Below are 15,979 nucleotides of genomic sequence, written 5' to 3' on the forward strand. Positions count from 1 at the left end.
GAAGAAGAGAGCGACAGGAACAGGAGGAGATAAAATAATCCCTTCCCCAAGATAAGAGCAGCCACCAAGACAGGAGCTTCAAAGAGCAGGAGACACTCTCCTGGGAGCGTGCCATAAACCTTTTCCTCATCTTCAGAGGGATATTCAGTCCCTGATCCCAACACGCCCAAGCTCTCAGCACCCACCGCCCTGCAGGTGACCGAGGCCCGGCAACTCCCGGAGGGGGGGCGTGCACACTTCCAAGCAACGCTGGCTTTGAACTTCTGTGCCTCACGTGGAGTGGCGATGTTGATCTGCACACGCGGGTGCAAATGTGAATAGTTAATGAAGAGAGGAGAAGAAGAAGAAGAAGAAGAAGAAGAAGAAAAAAAAAAATCAAATCAGAGTCCGTCCACTCCCACCACGGGGAGGACCGGTGATCTCCGCTATCGGCTTCAACCAGCACAGCTCCTACGAGCCCTCTGCCCGCCGCAGTTCGCCCTTTTCAAGCCGGCCCGCTCCTTTGCGGCGGCGCCGGCGGCGCGGAGGTGTGACTCGTGGGACGTCGACGGTGAGTTTAGGGTAAATGAGGCTGTCATTAACACTGAGGGTGAGTGCGGTGACCTGTGTGAGACCAGGCAGGCTCTCGCCCACCCCACGGGGGCCCGGGCACCATCGGGGGGCCACTCAGCCAGACATGGTTTATTTAGCTAAGCCCCCGAGTCTCCCACACATTGAGGCCCACACTGCCGTGGAATTCATTATCCGGGGGCCGCTAACGGGCCCCTGGTGTTTTGAATAGTTTCAGCAGGCTTTTGAAATCGCAGCCTCTGGCTTGGGTTCAACCGCGGAGGCCGTGATCGAATTGCACTTGAGTGTTATATCATCTTCGGGGGAATACTGCTTGAGGCGCGGGGCCGAGGTCCACGCGGGAAAACAATGGCAGGCTAATACCCCAAATATTTAGCAGCACGTTCCACGGCGAGGAGGCTTTGTTTTTTTGGAATAACGCCGGCTCACGCTCGCCGCAGTGAGCCTCCGGGCTCTTGTTGCAGAAAAGGCTTCCTCTCCGTAAAAACCTGGGACCTTTTACCTACAGGGAGACAAGTACGACGCGTTCTAGATCGAAATACATTTGCCAGCTGATGTAACATAGCAAAAAAACAGCTAATTTGATGTGACTCCCTTGTCACAGATTCGGTCAACTTTGACCATTCAGGTCAAAGTTAGTCCCATGTAGGGGAACAAAGTTCTTGTTGTAAATGTAGGTTTTTCAAAGTGAAGGACGAGGGAACCTGTTGGGTTGCTTTGTGCTCCACTGTAGAACCGGCGGGCAAAAGCTGAAATACTTTTTTTAAAGTTTCCTCTGAGGTAGAACAATCTAGCAGCATCAGAATAACCTGTTTGGAGGAAACCTTCTATAATCACTCAAGCTGTCAAATGAGCAAGAGACTTTTATGCAAATTTGTGAAGGTGGAAAAATGTAATTTACAAATTAAGAGGTTCAGCCGTGGAAGAGACTATAATAATGCAGATTGGACTCATCCACAAAGAGGTGATAGAGTGTATTCAAAGGCTCATGCGTTCACTGATCTTACTTAACAGAAAAATACATCACACGGAGCACTTTTAGAACAAAGCTATTCCGAAGAGTGTTTCACAACATGCTGTTTTGACATTGTTCTTTTTATGCATTCATTTAAAAAGAAAATCTTGTAAAGCATATCATTTAAGAAAAGATGCAGGGTTGTCCGCAGAAACGGGCATGCCTCGAGCGGCGTTGTAAAGCAAGTACTTAAAATAATTTTTTCCACAACAATAACACATTTCTGAGTTGGTTCACCGCCAGCCCCACAGAATTCTGCCTCTAGCTGCGTGGCAAGAATGCAGCGAGGACATTTCAGAGGAAAAGCTATAAAAGAAACACTAATTCTTTACTGGCTGGGTTTTAACAACTGTTTCAAAGACCGTACCTTACAGTGAAAAAACAAAAACAACAAAGCACCTTTCATAGCAACGTTTCGGCCACACGGCCCAATATGGACCAACTTCAAGTATTTGTCTCTCTTCCAAAACGTTCATGGTTTCAATCATTGTCCTAGTTTAGCATGCTAACATTTGCAAAATAGCACTCCATAAAGAACATGCTCCAGCTGATGCTGATGTGGGAATGTAAGACATTGTCTTGCCTATAGTGATGCTACGAAAGGTCAGGAATCAAACATTCTCCAACGTGAATGCAACACGTCAAGAAACCTGTAAAGGAAAATAGTTTTCTGTTTACCAACAAATATCCATTTTGGTTTTCTGGCCATCTGGTGAATATGAATCAAATGTGTATCAAATGAAACGTTACTGAGCATTGCTTTTCACTCTCATTGTAATCAGACTGTTCACATGTACAGTTTACAATGACACACGTGAACCGTGTCCTCACGGGAGGAAAGTGCTGCTTCCCCCCCCCCCCCCCCCCCGAGGAGCTGATCAAACACTCTCTAAACTAAACCGAGTCTTCCCAGCTCAGCCACACAGACGTCTCCAAGGGTTTGCGTGTCTACAGCCTACTTTGCAAACGGGACCGATTTTCCTAACCACAGTTTATAAAACTGGCTGGACCTGACAGTGCACATGCATGGCTTGCAAAAAAAAACTGGCCCTCTGTTCTACACAATGGTGCACAAGGTCAGCTGTTCTTTAAATAGACCACCATCAGAGAGATTACAGTCTGCCTGTGCCACTAAATGACCATCCAACAAACTCCTTTCATCATGAGACTTGGCAGTACTTGCAGAATCACTCAATTCAATTGTAAGATTCACGAGTGCTCTGTTACATTGCTGAAGGGGACAATAAAATATCTGGAAAAACAGCCAAACAAAACTGTAGTAAATATAAAAAATACTTCATCTTCTCTTACTAGACTTTTCATCTGGCATAAAAATAGATTCACGTTTCACATGTTTCATCCGTAAGTGTAGACTCATTAAGTAAAATATCCAAAGATGTTCCGTGCATTGTTGCTTGGTGCGGCTGCCAGAGGGCCTGGGGCTGACAAAGAGGGGGCGGTCATCCAGCGATGCGTTGCGTGAGATGCTTCTCAAACAGTGGGTGAACTGACCCCTGAAGCCGGGGTCGCCGCAGGATGCCCTGATGTCCAGCGATGGCTCCGCCCCCTTCTCCCGTGAGAGGGGGCAGGCGGGTCCTCCCAACAAGACAATTCATCTCTGTAATGAAGTCGTGCTCCCAGAGAGAGAAGAGGCTCGGCCAGATGGAGGGCTAGTGGTCCAACGACCGGCTCTGAGAGAGAGGGGGAGGGGGTTAAAGGTGGAGGTTCCTCCTTCTCTCTGTGATCACTGATACATTTCTGCTTGTCATTACCGAGCTAACAATACAAATTGTTATTTAGCAATCATGACATCATCAGAGAAAATAAACGAAAACATGCAGCTCTGCTATAAGTTTAAAATGAGTCACGACAGAGAAAGGGAGACACACAACAGCCCCTCCAAGTACATCCGAGAAGCCGAGATCTGTCACCAAACAAGCTGCGAATGTGGATTTATTTAAGCTCGAAAATCACAACTGACGTTGGTAAAACAGATCTAACCTATAATTTATTTTTGGCTATACTCCGTTGACAAAACTTTTTTCAGACACTGTAAAGAAGCCACGTGTTACTCCATCAACAATCTACTGCCGCCTGTATTTTTCTGTTCCACCTAGAAAACAGAAATGGATGTTAGAAACACTCTAAAGGGATTACTATAGTGATTACTGTTTGAAAAAAAGTACTGTTCAAAGTCCAGATGGAAAAAGATTGGAGAAAATACAGATCCCTGGTGTTGATTTAACATTTTTACTTTTAAAAATATTGTTGAAGATTGTGAGTCTTTGGCAGAGCGACGTGCTCTCTTGAGTGCTCTCTAGCTTCTAGGGGGGAGCCAGGGCAGGTCTGTCTCCCTTTGCATGTTGGGAAACATCTGGAGAGAGCGTGTGGATCACATCGCAATTGCTCACTGCGAGATTCTCAATGTCAATGACTCTCCACGATCACCTGTTAAAACACGGTGGGTGCCAGCCACTTAATACAGACTCACATTGCACCTCAGACACTGTCATCGGGGCGTGAGGCATCGCTCTTTCTTTGCCTGTGGTTTACACCTTTGAAACACTCAGCGTGTTTTTGCACAAAGTACTATAGGATTAACTGTAGGTTTTTATACGTAGCTACACATCTCTTTATTTAAATGGGCAGGGGTTTCCCAGAAGGAATGTATATTCATAAAGAGAACTAATATCTCACAATCATGCTCATTTTGCTTTGTTCGTGGATTATGGGGATCAACCTTTATAAAAACACACCTTAAACGACGGCCTCACTTGTGCTGATCTATAACAAATATCCCAAAGTAATGTAATGCTCCTCTGACCTTAAAATGGTAATGCAGCTTAATCCAAGATTAGTTTTTTTTTGTTGCATAAAGTACAAATCTCCATCCATCTATCAAAGCAGAAATGCTATTGAAAAATGTGGAAATGGCTCAAGACAAATCTGTGAGGATAAAAACATGTTGATTCCAAACCAAAAATGGCAAAAACTACAAATAGCAAAAAGGCCATTTGAGAAGTTGACATGCTTCTGGCCTCCAGGGATTCGAGGAAAAACCAAGAGGATCAAATACGAGTCAGTCAGTCACTGTTTATCCTCACACAAATGTCTGGTGAATGCAAAGCAGACCATTTTATATTTCTATTAATTTCCTCGCTGCACTATTTCAGAAACATCACACATTTCTAAAATACTGCCTAAAAACGATGTCCCAAAAGCCGACGACGTGGTTTGTTATTTTTTTGAAGCAAAGCGCCGTCAGACGATCACACACACGCAGATCCCCACACGTCACCCGATTGTTTTCTCTATGTCTCAGGTTTGTTCCTCACGGTTTCATAACAGCTTGAAGTCTTTCCTGTGGGAGGAGTTTCACGGGGGCCGTAATTGGTAGCAGATGAGGAGGCCCCCGCGTGCCTTGGCGGTGATGTCAGACCCGGTGGAGGGAAAAGCACGGCGGGGACGGGAGGGGAGGAGAGTGGGGGATAGGGGGAGGGGGGGGGTGCCAGAAGGTCTCAGAGGCGGCCTGGTCTGCAGGTGGTCAGACAAGGCAGCAACACCGCAGCCAGAGAACTCACACGGTTATCAAAAGCGGCAAAAAAAACAACAGAAAAACGTCTCTCATAAAACATTTTTAGACAAAAGTTAATGGAATGAATTTTTTTTTTCTCACGAAAACAAAATGAATATTATGGCCTCGCTCTGGAAACCAAAGAAAGGGCTTCCTTGTAACACGAGGCGCACCAACGTGCTGCACAATGTTTTCATCACCCGTTATCCAATCAAAGAGAGACCCGTGATGCCGTTTTTCATTCTAAGCATTATTAGCGTGGCTGCTTTCTGTCGGGCTCTGCCGGTTGAGATTCTGTGATCTAAAATGTAAATCCGTTAAGGACTTTGCTCTTATCCTGCCACACACACAAAAACTGTGACCACCTAGTGCTGGCCTGACCCATTTTTTGCTGCGTGCGGGACATTTGCATGAAAGGAATGAAACTCGATGCCAAAACAAACATCAATTAAAGCTGTCAAACACCACCCAAAAAAAAAAAAAAAAGAAAAAAGAAAACAGCTGCAGCTTTGAACAGCTCGACCAGCAGGCTTCAAAAAGCCAGCCGTCTTTAAAGGGGCCGCCTCGCACGTACGAAAGGGCCAGGCCCGGAATTAGCGCGCCGTAGGTTGAAACAGAAAGTAGCTCTGAAAAAAAAAAAAAAAAAAAAAAACTGAGGCAAGGTCTTCTCTCTACGTCCCCTATTAAGGTGAAAGATTTCCCCTCTCATTCAACATTTATCAAAAACATGATTGGAACAAACTATTTACGCTATGAGCCATTGAAAATAAATGTCCCGTCTTTGGCTTTGAGGCGAGACCCTCGACACATTTTTATGTCCGTTGTTCATCTAAAGTGGAGCAATTCAAAAAGTAGTCGATGAAAGTAGATAAAACACAGCCGAAGGTCTTCACATGTACTTGTTCTCTCCTGGCGATTCTGTGGAGAGCGCAGCGGTGATTTGTCAATTCAGGTTTTTTTTTTTTTTTTGTCTGATTATAATCTATTATGGCTCCTCTCCTCTTGTCCATTTGCTCATACAGAGCTCCCATTGAGTAACTGCCACGGCTCATTACTGCTGCAATACCAAACTGTTTTCGCCCGGACTGGCTGGATTATGTTGTTCCGGAGGACTCGACCTCTCTTCCACAGAGCTCTCAATGGCGGTGAGAGAGGCGAGGGAGGGGGGGGGGGGGGGGCTACCGTTGACCTTTACCAAAAGAAAGGTGAGCTGAGGAAAAATGCTTTCTTCAGAATCAGAGGAAAATCAAAAAAAGAAGGGACGAAAACAACGCCTGTAAAGAACAATACAATAAAAAAAAGTCTTGCTGGGCAGGTACAGCAGATGTGTAGAGCTAAACGCTAATTATAGCATGCTAACATTTGCTCATTAGGAAGTATACAGCTATGGCTTACTTTGATGTCATTAGATTTGCATGTGTCTTGACCAAATGTGCCAATTTATAGCACTGCAGCTGCAAAAAGAAAACCAAACTATATAATATTCAGACCAATGTTTAATATTTAGAGCATTCTTATATTAGTGTATGTAAAGACATGGTGAACTAATGTCCACCTGAGCAGACAAATATAGTGAATCCCCCCCCCCCTCCTCTGTGTGTGTCTTGATCCGTTCACAGCAGGTAACGGTAACACGAAACATGGCGTCATCGCTGAAGCGCTGCACCCCCCCCACCCCCCCCGCCTCAGGCATTTCCTCGCGGAGAGCCATTCAGAGACAAGCCAAACGCTCCCAATCTGTTATCATGTCCCTTTTAACAACATCACAAAAGTCGTTTTTTATTGCTTTTGTTTTGTAACACACGTTTCTTGTTTCTTAACATAAATCCGAAGCGGTAAATGACAGAAGGGAAATCTTTTTTTTTTTGACCTACCTGTTGGTGCTATTTGAGAAGTTGGCGGAGGGTCTCACATGAGCCCAAAGGACGGCATTTCCTCACAATCCGTTTCACTTTTCACTCAAAGCCACAGATGTTGACTTTACAGTGGTGCTGAAGGAAAAGACACACAAAGTGGTTGAGCTTCATCCTCTCTGCACCATGAATGTATGTATATACTGTTTTGGCTTCATGTTCAATAATTGTTTAGACACTTCCGTCTGTACAAAGTAGTGGCCCGACAGACCAAACAATACACTTCCATAAAGACACACATGAAAACATTCATCACAACTTTAGGTGAATCGAGTGTCTTTCTTTGGTCCGATGCTGTGTATCTTCAAAATAAAGGCAGACCGTGTGCTCGGCAGTAATTCCTCTTTGAAGTGCTAAATAAAACACTTCGAACTCAAAAGTTTAGACCATCTAATACTCGAGGTGACGTGTTGCACGATAGTTTTCCTAAAAACCAAAATGAACGTGAAATTCTTTGCTACATTTCACTTGAAAGGAAAATTGCAGCAAATGACCAGATGACCAGATGATCACCGAAGTCGGTGGAACGGAGAAGAAATGAAAGCTTCGCGCCGCTTTGATCTGGTGTCTCTGAGAGGAATCTCCTTGGCAAAACGTTAATCTACCCTCTACATCGCAGATTACCCCCCCCCCCCCCACCCCCCCCGCCCCCCCCAACCCCCTCTTCAAAATGTGACCGTTCTCAGATGGTCAAGGTAATTTTGACCCACTTAGGGGGCTTTGATCCGAAACCCCCTTTTAACAGATCCTCCCCACAAGAGTTCAAACTGATTTTGTCATCCTGCCCTCCGCTTAAAGACCCAGAGTCGACGCTAAAGCTCCCGCCGAGCTGCCGGGGTCGCTGACAGCCAGCCCGGGTTGAAAGCACTTTCTAACGCTGACGATCAGTGCGAGTGACTCGCCGCTAATGGCCCGGGTTTTTTTGAGAGGCGGGGGCCTCCTGCTCTGGGACGGGTCTTCATTGGATTTGGAGAAAGTGATGACATTTTCTCGTTTGCTTTCTTGTTTGTATCAATCTGGCTTTTGTTTGGGGCCGTGTGTGGCTCTTCCTTTAACGTCTCTCTCTCTCTCTCTCTCTCTTTTTGGGATTCTGGGTTCTGAGGCGGCAGAACCGGCTTGGATTCGGCAGCGGTACCCGACGGGGGCTGCGTGGTTGGGAGAAGTGTTCACCTCCTCTTCAGGAGCCATCTCAAGGCCTCTTCACTCAGAGGCCCGCTCCCTGTCAGCACATTTTAAACTTCTTTTTGGGGGAATGTGTGAATTTACTTTACTAAAACCCCGTTGATATCGCTGCTCAAAGTTTGAGCTCTATGGAGCCATCATACTTGCTGTTGGAGGCATCAGGCTCAGCAGGATAACAGGGGAATATTCAAATTAGTCACACACCTGCCAGCTGCTCTAAAGACATTACGATTGGATTGATTCAGTGTAAAATCCCTGTGCAGACATGTTTTTCGAGGCTTGGCTTACTTCACAATTAAACTGTCAGTTTTACAGCAGGTAACACAACAAGCAGGAAGAGCAGCATGCCTGCCGGAGGCAGTTTACTTTGTCGAGATCAACCTTTTGATGGTCAGTAACAGGCAGGCAGGGAGGAACAGGGAAAACATCACGGAAAATCCACAGGTACGCTATTTTAACGTGTAGTCACAGCAGCCGGGGCTCAATGATTTGTGAATATTACGTTGGTTGCAGGTGATGTGGCAAAATGCAAAGAGGGAAACTTGGATATGAGGCACCATAGACCAGCAAACCCCGTACACATGGTCCCTCTATGCTCCTCCATGAAGGAACTGTATGGATATTTTAAAAGTAGGCCGGCATTTATTTGGCATTGAATTTATGACTCAACGGTTCATGCATGGAAACATTACAGTCGTTTTTTTGTTCAGCTTTATGTCTTCCACAATATACATTTTGGCTGTAAGATGGTGGTTTTATTCAAAAGATACAGTCATAAAAACAAGCTAAATTAGGTTTAAAATTCCATTTCTGAAGTGTAAAAGTTATTTCCCCAGTCTATAAATACACCAGTGTAGAGTGAGATTGATGGGGAAGCAGGATGTGCAGCCCATAATACTAATTAAGTAGTTAATCTACTAAAGTGTATAACTCTAACTAACTATGAAGTGCTTTACAACAAGGCTTTCAATTACAGGCAGCTAATTGTGCAGTAATGCCTAAGTGTACAAATTGTTGCAGCCTTAGAGGGAAAATACTTAGTCGCATGAAGTCTTCTAACTGTAAGAGGAACAACTTTACACAAAATACCAGTTGCAACATTTTAAATAATTAGGTTCGATGAATGTTTTCCTCTGTTTATAATGTAGAGAACATAAAGTGTAATTCTTATCATTAAGCGAGGTCTCTATTTTGAAGAAATGATAGGAATATTCATGTGTGGTCGTGACTGACATCTGTGAAATGCTGACCAAGGTATTAAAATGTCGTGCTACAGATGGTCTCCGGCTCGCTGTTGCTGGTTCTGCTTCACGGGAAAAGCCTTCAGAGGCTTCACGCCAAAACAGCTCAGAGTTAGTTTGTTGTTTGGGTCGCAAATGAGTACAGCGTTACAATGGAGACATGTCGGTTGTTTAAAAGAGAGCGCTTTGGAGCCCATGGAGGGAAAATAACTTTCCGCTAAGAAAGCCCACAATGCAATGCATCCCATTGGATAGATGCAAATGTTACAGTCATGCGACACTACACTTGATTCATAACTGTTTAAAGTCACATTTGACTGCACTGCAGCGTCTCTAATGAGTGAACAAGGGAGTGATTCCAGGCAGAGCTATGAATTTGTAATTGCCTTCACAAGTGGGACAAACTCACAATACATTCAGGGAGGATTCAATCAAGCTTTCTGAGAAGAGATCTAATCATAAAAGTAAAAACACATGGACAATAGCTGAGTGGGAGCTTGAAGAACACATTTCAATCCAGCATTACTGTTTTGGTCTTCACGCTTCCCGTAAACACCTCTGCACTCTCTCGTCCGCTTCCCAGTCTTCTCTCACACTTTGTGAGGTCAACCAAACAAGGAATATCACTTCAAAAGATTTGAGTAATGAAGCTGTTTACCTTAATTTGAATAATCTGAACAAAGTAACAGAAGTAACACTGAAGATTTATTTGGACCCACTAACTGTCAGCTTCGACAAACAAGAACCCAAAACAACAACAGCTTCGGTTTCCCACGACGCTCCCCTGAGTGGGACCTGCACTTTTTTCCACTTTTTTCTTGGGAGTGGAATGTGCCCCAGATCTCCATGCGGAGGAAAGAAAAAGTCTTTTAACTTCCACTCGAATATGCAAAAGATCTGCTAAGACTATGTTTTCTCCCCTGGGTCACATTTGCACATTTGTGGCAAATGAAAACCCATTTGCTGCGTGTTTCGCTGCTCTGGAATGGAGCCCTAACGGTAATTAATTGATTCCTAGCACTCTGTGGAAATTACTACAGTTCTTGGGGGATATGAAAGAGACTGCCAACATGTTCTTTGTTAACAGCGTAACCTTCATTTGGACACAAAGCGGAATATATGATGTTGTACCACAGGGACTGCTAATTCAAAAAGGGGGGTATTCACCATTCTATCTGCTAATATTAAGACAAAAGAAACAAAGACCAGGGTCCTTCATTTTACTGAGGTTGCTCAATGTTGAAACTCCTGAGACTGACCATTGGAGGGTAAAGAAGTGTCCGTTTAACGTCACTCTTTTATTCAAAAAGGAAGAAAAAAAAAAAAAACTTTAAAAGAGGTTTTATGCTAATGTCAAGCTTAATTGGCATTATAAAAAATTGCTCTGGCATACGGAGGGGCTCCAAGATTAGCCAGAAGAGAAAGAGCAAGATAAAGCCTTCAAAAGGCCTATTTCAGAGGAATTATAGCGTCCTTTGAACATCATCCAAGTTTTAAATACATTAAAAGCCTGTTGGCGCACATGTAAATTAAGCAGTACCAAAGCGTTCCAAAGAATTCATGGTTGAATCGGACCAAGGGTGTGAGGATAAAACGCAGGGCAAACGTGTCCCAGAGGGGAGACTGGGGGGAGGAGGAACCCTGCCATCTCCCACAAGTTTCTCCGCTCGCCCCCTTTCTTCCCCCGTGTCCACTCCGCTGTGGGCCAAGTGGCTTAGCTTGGATGAAAAGAACCACGGCGAGGAGCTCCCTTGGCAGCGGAGCCCTGGCGCTGTCCAAAGTGCCAGTGATGGAGCATTGTGTACAGCGCATACAAAAGACTGTTTAGCAGCAGCAGCAGCAGCAGCAGTAAGCAGGGCACCGGCGATCTGTCTTATTCCTTTGGCCGCCTGTTAAAACACTGGCACAGCCGGGTCAGGGGGGGGGAGGGGGGGGAGCCTTCGGGTGCAGGAATGTCTGTCTTTCACTGTCCTGAACATCACGTATGGGGAACACAGAGCAGAGAGGGTCCCGCCTGCTTTTCTCCTGAGATTCCTTGCCATCATGTGGGGCATGATTGGCTCTAAGTGACGGTGACCTATGGAGCAATTCATGCCAAGCCTCGGGTTACAAAATACCCTTCCAGCCCGCACAACTTTCTGATTTGTGTATAATAAAGCAGGGCAATGCGACATGTTATTTACTTTAGATTCAAGACATATTGCAAAAGAGGAGGAGTGCTTAGATAATGGCTTACAATTATATGACGTCAACGTATGACATCAGCTGTACCAGGTCCAAAATAGATACAAAGTCTGCCTTAATGGACTTGGAATGACCTTTTTGATTAACTTAAATATTTACATGAACAGATTAGATGAACAGAAAAGGATAAATACAAACAAAAAGACTTAATCCTGGGCCCGCTGGTATTTATACCAGTCTTAATGTTACAACTTAACACTTAATAGTACACTTTCTCCTTTTGTTTTGCTGCAGAAATCACACCTGGTTGTTTCTGAATACTAACACTGATCACATATCATTTTATACAGAATAATAGCTGTGGATGTCTCCATATGTGCTTATGATCTCATTATGTTTAGTTGTTGGTGGTGTGTTGAAAACCAGTAGCCTCCAACAGAGAGATCATCATAATCCCAGTTGTCACATCAGAAATATACTTATGAGAATGCTTCATACAAAAATGTATTGGCGATTAGGGTAAGAGATACAACATTAAGAAGCTAAAGGTTAAAGGTATTACCAGAATGGATACTAACGTAATTAAAGAATCAGACTAAAAACATACAACAAATGTCATCTGACCTTCAACTAAAAGTTGAATTCTGTTGTTCTCTGACTTTTTATTTTCACTGAATAGAATAATGAGGGAGAGACAGAATATCCGTACTTCAGTTCCAACCCTACTCGATCAACGTATTGAAGTCATCACGTCGCCAGGAGGATTTACATCTTAAGACAAATAGTGACATCAAAGCTCTGAATCCTCAAGAGGCTCTTCAGCCTCAACTTCATTTAAAGTTAAGAAGATTTAGATCAAAAGGTTAGAGAAAGAAAAAAAAAAAACACACTCAAAGGACGACCCTGTGGAGAAAAAAAAAAAAAAAGAAATCACGGCCTTCGCAGCGCTAAGCTGTACAAGTTCACTGCCACGGCAGGACACAGCCTGTTCCTTCACAGCCTCTGAGAGATGAAAGGGAAGATTGTCCGCTCGCTTTGATTCAGACTCGGCCAAACGGAGTCTAATGAAGAATGCCTGGCAAAGTTTGTTTTTCTGAAATCTCAAAGTTCTTCAGAAACCCCCCCCCCCCCCCCCCCCGTCCTCTCTCCTCTTTTTGCGCTCCCTCTGTTCAAAGCAAGCGAGCATTTGTACAGCGTTTGATTGTTAATTGCTTGCATTTAATGACGGACCTGTTTCCCAGACCTCGTCGAGTAGTCTGCAAACTGTAAACACTTGGTGGGGATTTGACAAAGACCGTGAAATGAAAAGCATAAAGCAGCCCGAGAGATCCTTTGCGTGATTTGTTTAGGTGAAAAATTTGGGATGCGGTTAGGGAGCCTCTTTGTGACTCCCTAACCTAAATTCCCTAATAAATGCAGATAGTATTAGTTGAGACCAATCGGCGGCAGCTTGAACCTTGAGCTAACGTGTCCCATATTTGTTAAAAACACAAATGCTTCTCCCTTACTAATTTTCATTTTAAAATAAATCTTAGTTCACAAATCAATTCAATACAACAAGCATAAAGAATCAAGGTCAACCACATCCGTTTTAATGAATACAAAGGTCACTGAATTTAGAGGAATATCCAGATTCTGATTGCAGGCACCGTGTATGAATGGGGTCAAACATTTTTAGATATTGATTTCAATTCCGTGGTGCATAGGGAGGTCAAATAAGAGATTTGGCACGAACACAACAATACTAGGCGCATATTTCCACTCCAGAGAGGAATTCTGAGAAGCCAACGTGTGTTTGAATGAACACATGTTGTGGAAAGTTTGGGTTCCATCTGGTTTGATGGTGGCTCTGGAGAGAATCACACATTTCTGAAATTCCAGAGCTTTAGATCAGTCCGACAAGAGTAACTGTTTGAAATAAATCTCTCAAATAACTTTCCATGAGAAAAGCCCGAAAAGCAAAAGGATTGGATTTCTCCCTCTGATGTGCAGCTCAAAGTGGCTCAATGTGCAAGACTTTGTGAATTAACTTCAGAGAAATCACCAAGTAAACAATAACAGGGAACAATATTTAATCACATGCATTTGCTTGTATGCATGCCTGCACATCAGAGGGGCTGCTCCCTCTGTAGTGGCGGATGACGCAAACTTCAAATGCGGATCACTTTAATTGACACGGCGCTTCATCTTCAAACTACTGTTGACAATCCCCAATTCATGAGCGTAATAATTACATAAATAACACATATGAAAGGCGCATGTGAGCCGGGCGGAGGGTCCGAAAACAGCTTGATCAGAGGGAACACAGTCTCTCTCCCGACTCGAGGCGCGAGGGTTGAGATTGCACCAAAATGGTTTTTCATGATGTATCTGCAGCTCTCCAATGCATATTCACCTGCATTTATATGTGTGCTTAATTAACAGGGCGACAACTTTTTTTTGCCATGTCAGCTTTGCAGATGATGATGTCATCAAGTTCAACAAGAAGCCACTGAGGGTGCCCCTTTGATAGTCAATGCAGTAAAGTGCAATGACACTGTTATCGGGGTCCCCCTCAAGGGGCCCCTCTCATGAGCAAAAAACAAAACCTCGTCGGTCGGCAGTCATCACGAAGCGGGATTATGCTTCAGGAAGCCAGAAAAGGAAGAAGAGAAAGGAACAGGACGATAATAAAAAACAAGATAGTGGTAAGTCATAATTTATCACTTACCACTATCTTGCTTTTTATACAGATACAGGTGGGTTGAAGAGTGATACTAGAGTGATAAGAAGTCCTGGTGAATGCTTGATAAGTAGACTATAATACAGTAAATAAACAAATAAATAAATAATAAATAATTAGTAATTAGTGAAAACCTGTATCATCAAATAAAAACTACTTTCACCCCCTGGTGCACACGTATGGCCGCGTTTTTTCTGCCCACAAAGGACGTGACGAAAAAAAAGAACGTACTTTTGAAAATGCACGTGTGAGTCGGGTGTGCACTGTGGTATTTACTGTATATTAGCACTAAACAGCCCTGCGCTCCAACTTTGGATCAAATCCTGGCAAAGTCTCACTGCTCATTCATCTCTCCAAGCACACACGCAGACAGGAGCCGAGAAAAGGGGCCAGCACATCGACATGCTGGCTTTGACGGTGATGATTACCCGCCAACTAATACACTTCACTCCCTTATTTCCCTGAAATATGAGTTTGCAACCAGTGAGCTCCATCTTACGGACATGTTAGAGTTGCTAAGCAGTAAACTAAAGGAGGGATTTATGGTCAGACGGGGGGGGTCAGCGGAGGCTGCAAGAGACGCAGGACTTGATGAACGAGGCATGAGGAGGCAACACGTGGAGTCACTTTTGCGGAGAAATTTAAACAGAACGGACAGGAAAGATTGATCAATATGAGATAAATCGATCAAAGGAGTGCTTTGAAACGATGGAGATTATAATTATATTTTTAAGCCTCGTTGCCTCTTTTTGGTGCGTTTGTGAGAAAACCCGCACGTGGCTAATAATGAACTAAGAACCACTGAGTTAACTGGGTTAAATAAAAAACAAACCTGCCGTGTTTTTTTTTACATCCTCCAAAGCTGCAGAGAGAGAAACCTCCTGCATGGATGAACCTACAAGTCGCCCCCCCCCCCCCCCCCCCAACAACACCCCTGCTCCATCGTCCAACATGTGTGGCGCCCTCTTGTCTCTGTTTTGACAGGAGGAGTCCACCCTGAGTCCGTGGCGTCCTCTCAGGGCGACATGCGGGTCCACAGTGTTTGACAGAGGTCTTCACTCTTCTCCATTCTGCCCGGCCTTCCCGTTCTGCTCGGGTGATTCTGCTCTTGACAATTGTTCTGGTCACTTAGGCTAATGTTACTTTTCTTCTTGTATGTTATGGTAAAAAGAAGAAGGAGAGAAAAAAAGGGGGGGGGGGATTCCCAGCGATTCATCAGTAAGGTCAAATGATCAGATTCTACGCGCATGTGTTTCTTTTTCACTCATTTCCTCACAATACTTTTATCGAGGGACATGTTCTGGTTTGACACAGAGCGGTGGGGCATTGTTCAACTGGACAATGGGTTGCAATTCATTAAGTATTGACAAAGTTAAATTAATCAAAGTTAAATCTGGAATATGCCTGAAACCAAAAACTGCACTATACCCTCATACATACATACTTAGTTTTTCACAGATGAAATGACATGTTTTGGGTTACATCTGAGTTCTTTAGTGTGTTCTTCCATATTGGGAACGGCTCTCCTGATGAACGCCAAAAACTGGTTGGTCAAAATGTCGATTTTTCTATCAAGAA

This window comes from Pungitius pungitius, chromosome 4, assembly GCF_949316345.1.
Source record: "Pungitius pungitius chromosome 4, fPunPun2.1, whole genome shotgun sequence".
In the NCBI taxonomy this organism is placed as follows: domain Eukaryota; kingdom Metazoa; phylum Chordata; class Actinopteri; order Perciformes; family Gasterosteidae; genus Pungitius; species Pungitius pungitius.